A 7,092-nucleotide genomic window follows, 5' to 3' on the forward strand; every position below is an offset into this window, starting at 1 on the left:
TCCAAACTTGGCAACTTTAAGACTCTGGGACTTCAACTCCCAGAGCTCCTCAGCCAGCAAAGCCACAAGTCTTAAAGTTGCCAAGTTTGGAGACCCCTGGCTTAGAGAAAAGCCAAAATGCTGATTTTCAAAAGTTTCATCTGCCAATGTTTGAAGATCCAAATGCTATTTGGTACACAGAAGCTGAGGAAAGTTTAAAAACTTGACAATCCTGAGTTATAATCCTTATCTTCCTTCATCATAATGTGTCTAAGCAAATACCCTACTTTTACACATATATAAATGAGGCCCCAAGTCTTTTTTTGTGCTATTTTATATTAATATTTTATTTCATGCATTCATGAAATAAATTAGATTTTTCCCCTAAGCAAAAGGAAGAGCTTTGGAATGGCCAATGGCCATTCTGTCCAACAGAGATCTTTACCTTAATGTAACAAGGCAAGAGTGATCCAGAGCTGATATACTCCTTGGGGCCCTCAAATAACTTCCCTAAGAAAAGAACTATGGGAATATACCAATTTGAGCTACTATGGGGACCTCTTTTGATACAATTTTGATTTTATGAACATACCAGCTGGATATTGATTTAACACATTTCTAATCCTCACAATTCTAATCCTCACCATTTTCAATATAGATAGAATATAGAGATACCTGTCTGTATATTCTTCTGGGTGGGACAGATGAGACGATTTGAACCAAAGAAACTCAGATAGTATGGAAGGGTTAAATTGACTTTAGTTTCTGTGGATCATTATCACTTTCAATCTTTTTTTAAAAAAAATTGAGAAAAGTCTGACTGTTTTTCATATTACTTTCAGCTATATCTTTAGATTACAGTATATCTGTTCCTTTCTATCAACTTACTCAGCCCTTGAAAAGTCTGTAAACATGTATTTAATTTAGCAATAAGCAGCTTAATTAAATTTGCACATATGCACTCCGTTGCATAATTGAACTTGATGATAGTCATTTGCAGAGAACAAATCTCATTTTTAGCACAGATATGAAAAAGAGGATGGAAATTTCTCTGAAAAATTCCCTAAACATTGCAACTTTAATATATATATATATATATATATATATATATATATATATATATATATATATATATATATGTATCTGCAACTCTGTGTTAATTCTGCCTCTCCTGCCACACAGAGAGCAACTTAGATTCAGAACCTCTCTCAAAAATCAATAAGCAAAGAATGAAGGTCAAGCTATTTGTAATACATAAATATACGCACTGCAAAATTAAGAAAAACCATTATCAACATGAATGCTGAATATAATTCTTTTTTTTGGCTCAGATAGTTTAGTTATTGGAATTCTGAATTTAAATCCACACCTCTGGAGATTTGCACAAACAGCTCCAAGCAATGTAACAAGATCCTAATTCACAGTCAGTGTTAAATATGTCTATTTGGGCGTTCCAAGGCTTTCAAGGCAGAGGTGGATTTCAGCAGGTTCTGACCAGTTCTGGAGAACCGGTAGCGGAAATTTTGAGTAGTTCAGAGAACTGGTAAATACCAGCTCTGACTGGTCCCACCCCCATCTATTCTCTGCCTCCTGAGTCCCAGCTGATTGGGAGAAAATGGGGATTTTGCAGTAACCTTCCCCTGGAGTAGGGTTGGAATGGAGATTTTACAGTATCCTTCCCCTGGAGTGGGGAGGGAATAGAGATTTTACAGTATCCTTCCCCTGCCATGCCCACCTGACTTGGTGGCTCAGTGGCTAAGCCATTGAGCTTGTCGATCAGAAAGGTCGGCAGTTCGGCGGTTCGAATCCCTAGTAGAGGTCTCCTGAGTGAGCAGGGGGTTGGACTAGATGACCTCCAAGGTCCCTTCCAACTCTGTTACTGTTACCCATATGTTAACCACCAAGCCACGTGGTAAATTTTTTTTAATCCTACCACTGTTTCAAGGGGATGCTTAAGGAGCTAGAATTTCAATTTTGGAAACTCGCATTTGGCACGAAGGAGTCGTTAATAAAATCTGACCTTTACCTGAGAGTTTTCAGTATGATGATCATATTATAACTTCCAAAATTCCGTAGGAAAGCTGGTGCAAAAATTTATACATTTTGTACCATGAACAATCACCAATTGTTAGCTGGCACACCAAAAGGACAGGCTTAAACTCACATAGGATTTTTTCTCTTCTCCCCCCCTCCCCCTCCCCCTCCCCCAGTTTGGCTAATTACAGGCCAGTTTTAATTCATTCTGTTGATCTAAGACTGTATTATGGCAGAATACAGTGATTGGTTAATACGGCTTTTAAAGGACAGTGAAGAAATTCTATGAAGGTATATCACCAATTATTAATTACGATGGCAAGGCCAGACCTCCATGTTCAGAAAATGTATACCTGAATTCCAAATGCTGACAGCAAGCAAGTGGAGAAATGTCATAATTGTCCTTTTGCTGGCCACTGCTAGAAATACATTCTTATCCAGTGATCAAAGATAAACCTCTACCTTGTAAAAAAAAAAAAAAAAAAAACTGGGTAAATTCCATCACAATGAAGCATAAAACTTCACATCAGAATCTTTTTTTTTTTTTTTTGCTCAAGGATGTTAACCTGATTCTGGACTACACCATTGCATATTATGTTCCAGACACATTGTTGCATTTGCACTTAATTAACCTGTCAAGGATAACCTCTTCTCCTTGGTACTTGCTCATTTTCTACATGTGCAGATGGTATTTTTCTGAATCTCTGGCTTGGTTCCACATGCTAAGGCAATGGCTGTGTTTCCACAAAACGATGAGCATGTTGTGTGAACCCACCTTCTATGAACTTCATCTCTATCCATAAGTGATTCTGGCCCTAAGACTTATGTCTTATTTGCTCCCTTTCCCCCCCTGTTTTTACCGATGTGGTGAAAAGCTTATTTACAAACAGGAAGCTAAATACATTTCCATTGAAAGCTTGCATTAGGTTTCGGTGGCCCAAATAGACAACAAATGCTTTAAATGACGTATGCATATTTACATCCTTTATTCAGACTGCAGACTTTCTAGATTTTGACAGAACAAACATTGGAAAGAGAGAGATCCCACAGGTTTGATAAATATTCCCCTCCCACCCAAAAAAACCTCCCAAACACTCCACATTAAATACATTGCTTATGCAATTACAACTTCTGGGGTTTTTTCCAGAGAATAATTTAGAGACTAACTTTTCTTCTGAAGATTGTGGTGGAGAGGGTTCTCGGAGTATGAATTAGCACTGTGATTCCCAATAGACACAATAATCACTCTTGCACCCATGTAAATTCAAACCAACATTCTATTTAAAATCTGCAGATCAAACAAAGCCATCTTTTTCTGGGTTTTTTGGGGAAGCGGGAAGGGGAGAAAAAGAAATAAAACCACTTAGAAGTGAGAACTTCAGCATCCAGTTGTTGACAAGCAAAAGACAGAACTTTCCACTTTATGATCTGACTCAACTATTGAACTCAGCCATGTTTTGCTTCGTTAAGAAGTTAGCTAGTTAACGGGCTAGAATAGTTAACAGTGGGCAAGATTATTTCCAGCTTCTGCTCCGTGATTTCTAAATCTTCTCCATGACCATGATCAATCTTTAACACTGTAGCTCTACTGGAAGCCAATAGCTGGAAAGTATATTGGGAAATGTACAGAATATCTTTTTTCCCCACAATAACATGCAATCACAAATAAAGAAGAATAGAAAAAACTTCCTAAATATCACAGGGTCCGGGCAGTTTTGTATCCAACACTTGTTCTTTCAAGGGGCATCTTTTTATCATTACAAATCTATAGACTATATTACTCTTATTGTGATTAGGAAGTTTCTCTTGTTTCTTTGCAATATGCCCTGCACACACACCCCACCACCAAAAGCTTTCTAAATTTTACATATTAAAAAACAAACAAGTGCCACGCCGGCAAAGAATGAAACTCAGAAAACATTAGCCTTCAGTGGTAAAACCTGAGTTTTCACCCAGAAGAGCAGGACATACACAATTCTCTAAACACGAATACTTTTATTCATATTTATGTTGTACACGAATACTTTTATTCATGTTTTATTCAGCCCTTTCATTTTCCCCCCTATTTTTTTTAGCGCAACAATATTTGTAGAGCCCGAGAAAAGCAAGCCCCACTGTGCACCCCGATGCAAAGCAAGGAATGAAGTAAAATCCAGGCTCTATAAAGGAAGCCACATAGATCTGGTGCGCCAAAAGAAAAAAAGATGTCCGTGACATCTTAAAAATAGTTTTATTATTACCACTGTAGGTCACAGTCTGCCATCTCCCCTTCTTATGTCTCAACAGCATCAATTAGCTTTTAAAAGCCACTCGTCCCTTTTATATTGCAAACCAACTATTCAGCAGAGCAACTTGCCATGTTTTGACAGATCTACTGATTAGAAATGACCCTTTTTCCCAGAAGAAAGATTCTCTGAATTCAGAGGCACTTAATTCTAAAGAGATACAGTACAGTAAATAGGGTGGCACTGATGCATAGACATCCATTACAGCCTGGTCTTCCCTCTAGAATATAATCAGTCTTATCAAATCAAATGTCAATTCACTTAACAAGTACAAAAGTCACGATATAATTGCTGGGAATTAACTGTCTGGCCATCCACTTTTTTGCCCATGTTTTGCCCCCCCTCCAAAGTCTAAATTGGGGGGTGGGAAAGGAATTAAGAAAAAGAAATGCAGTCCAACCAGCTACCCATTCAAACAATCAACTTCAAAGTTTGGATGAATCCAGACAACGCATTAAACCCGAAAGTTAACAAATAACAAAACGGTTTCGGGTCTCCTGCCTAAGCGGAGGGTTGGACTAGAAGACCTCCAAGGTCCCTTTTCAACTCTATTCTGATCGCTTGGATCCAAACCGGTATATTTTATACGCCACGCGAAATGGACACGAAGAAACATATAAAGGAGATAGATTGATATCATTCATACAATGGTATCGAGGCGGCAGCTCGGTTGCCAGTTAACACGCTAAGCCTAAACTACCGCGCGGTCCATTTTAACGTAGTCCGGCATGTTGTGAGAACCCAACCTAAGAGTTAGCGCAGCGCTAGTCGGGTGCGCTTTCATCATTGCGCCGGGGGAATTCTCCACCTGGCGCCCCCCGGCCTCTCTCTTCCCTTCCCTTTCCTAGGGACACGCCTAGCCCGAAGCCTCGCCGGAGCAGAAAGCCCCTCTCTTGCGCGCCCCGGACCCTGGGAAAGCCGGTTCCAAAGGCGACTCAGCCCCAACAGCCGCCTTTGGCTCCCAGATCAGCTGGAAGAAGGCGCGCAACGGAACCGAGAGCGAGCCCCAAAGTGCGCGCTGGGCTGGAGGGGCCACGCTGCCTCTCTACCCCGCCTGCTTCTTCTCCAGGGTCTCAAGCCTGGCTAGAAAAGGAGGGCTGGCATTTCTCAGGCAGGCTCCCACCGCCTTGGGAGCAAAGCAAAAAGAGAAAGAAGGGGGGATGGGGAAAGGGTGTGTGGAGAGGGGGAGAGAGAAGCGGAAACAAGTGTCCCGGTCGCCTCGCCTACCTTTCAGCCCACCTTCGAAGCCGAAAGCCGTTTAGACGGGATCAAGAGCCAGTTTTGCTTCTTGGATCCAAAGGAGGGAGCAGAAAGGGGGAGAGAGAGAGAGAGAGAGAGAGAGAGGAAAAAAAGACGTTTCCGACGAAGCGCCCCCTCCTTCCTTCCTTCCCTCCCTCCCTCCCTCTCTCTTTCTCTTTCTTTTGGCCTGCCCGTCTGCTAAAAAGGCACCCTCGCGCCCACTTCCTGGTTGCGTCTTTACTTCTCCCTGCCTGCAGTTACGTGTGTCAGACTCCCAGCGCGGTGCCAACGCTTTAACTCGCCTCTAAACCAAGCAGGAACCTGCCTCGGCACGCAAAGCGGACACGCCGTGGGCTCTTGCACAGCGTTTCCTTTTGCTCTTGGAGGTCAGGAAACTCACCTGAAGTCGATCCCCAGGCTCCTTTTTTGGGGGCAGGGGCCGGCCTCGATCCTTCCAAGAAGGATGCCAATGGTGGTAAGGGGCTTGCCCGTGCAGGGGAAATAAAACTTTTGAACGGGGTTCACTACTCTCCTTCACAGCTATGTTCACTACTCTCCTTCAGTTATGTATGTTTTTTAAAAGTGAAGCCACTCCCCTGGGTCTGGCTGCCCACTTCCTTCAAGAGCTCAGAGAGGAGGAGTGTGAAACTGGGGCAGGAGTGTTTGCCGAGCAAAAGGCCTTCAGTCACCAAGACCCACTGAGACTCACCGAGCCGAAGGAGCAAAGAAGCAAGCGAAACCAAGCCAAGCCAGTCTGCTATAATCTGGATCCAAAGAGGCAGCTGCTGGCCCTCGGGATCTGCCTGTTGTTGAGGCACCCTGGATTGTCAAAAAGTCAGCCTGCTATTCCAGCTTTGCCTACTGCAGGAATATCCAGCACTGTCCAATTTCCCAGCAGTGTCTGAAAATGAAAGCCCTCGAGCCACATCAGGGTGGAAAACAATGGAGGAGGATTTTGTGCTGAGCTAACAACCTCCAGGCTCTACGAAGAGTAAAGATTCACAATGTGAGGGCATGGAAAATAAGTGATCTTCTTTCTCATGATTGCTCACCGAGGGCAGAAGCATTGAATAGGAAAAATGGCTTACAGTGGTCACAATGAATCAAACCTTTCTAGAAGCTTGTTCTTTCTGCAATGAGAAACTTGCAAAATGTTTAAGCCAAGAGAGACGGAAAAATATAAAAGAAGAAAGAAGCAGCAGAGGAATGTCTCATCTGCATAGAGCCCAAATGTCTAAAGGTAAAGGTAAAGATTTCCCTCGCACATATGTGCTAGTTGTTCCCGACTCTAGGGGGCGGTGCTCATCTCCGTTTCAAACCCAAAGAGCCAGCGCTGTCCAAAGACGCCTCCATAGTCATGTGGCCAGCATGACTAAACGCCAAAGGCACACGGAACACTGTTACCTTCCCACCAAAGGTGGTCCCTATTTTTCTACTTGCGTTTTTTTTAACGTGCTTTCGAACTGCTAGGTTGGCAGAAGCTGGGACAAGTAACAGGAGCTTACCCCATTACGCACTAGGGATTCGAACAGCTGAACTGCCAACCTTTTGATCA

General features: G+C 42.6%; 1 protein-coding gene across 8 annotated transcripts in view; it reads right to left on the bottom strand.

The window, feature by feature from the left end:
* The window catches only part of PTK2B (protein tyrosine kinase 2 beta), a 107,357-nt gene extending 101,223 nt beyond the window's left edge, over positions 1-6,134 (bottom strand). For 4 of the 8 annotated variants that reach the window (XM_087883342.1, XM_087883341.1, XM_087883339.1 and 1 more), the window contains exon 1: positions 5,938-6,134. The gene's annotated coding sequence lies outside the window, so the exon portion shown is untranslated. Of the gene's footprint in view, positions 1-5,525; positions 5,806-5,937 lie in introns of those variants that run through there. The other 4 variants (XM_034421239.3, XM_034421237.3, XM_034421234.3 and 1 more) reach the window with 3 other exon arrangements.
* Positions 6,135-7,092: the final 958 nt, after the last annotated feature.

The sequence above is a fragment of the Pantherophis guttatus genome, chromosome 1 (assembly GCF_059756535.1).
Source record: "Pantherophis guttatus breed Tessera chromosome 1, ASM5975653v1, whole genome shotgun sequence".
NCBI classification, from domain to species: Eukaryota; Metazoa; Chordata; class Lepidosauria; order Squamata; family Colubridae; genus Pantherophis; species Pantherophis guttatus.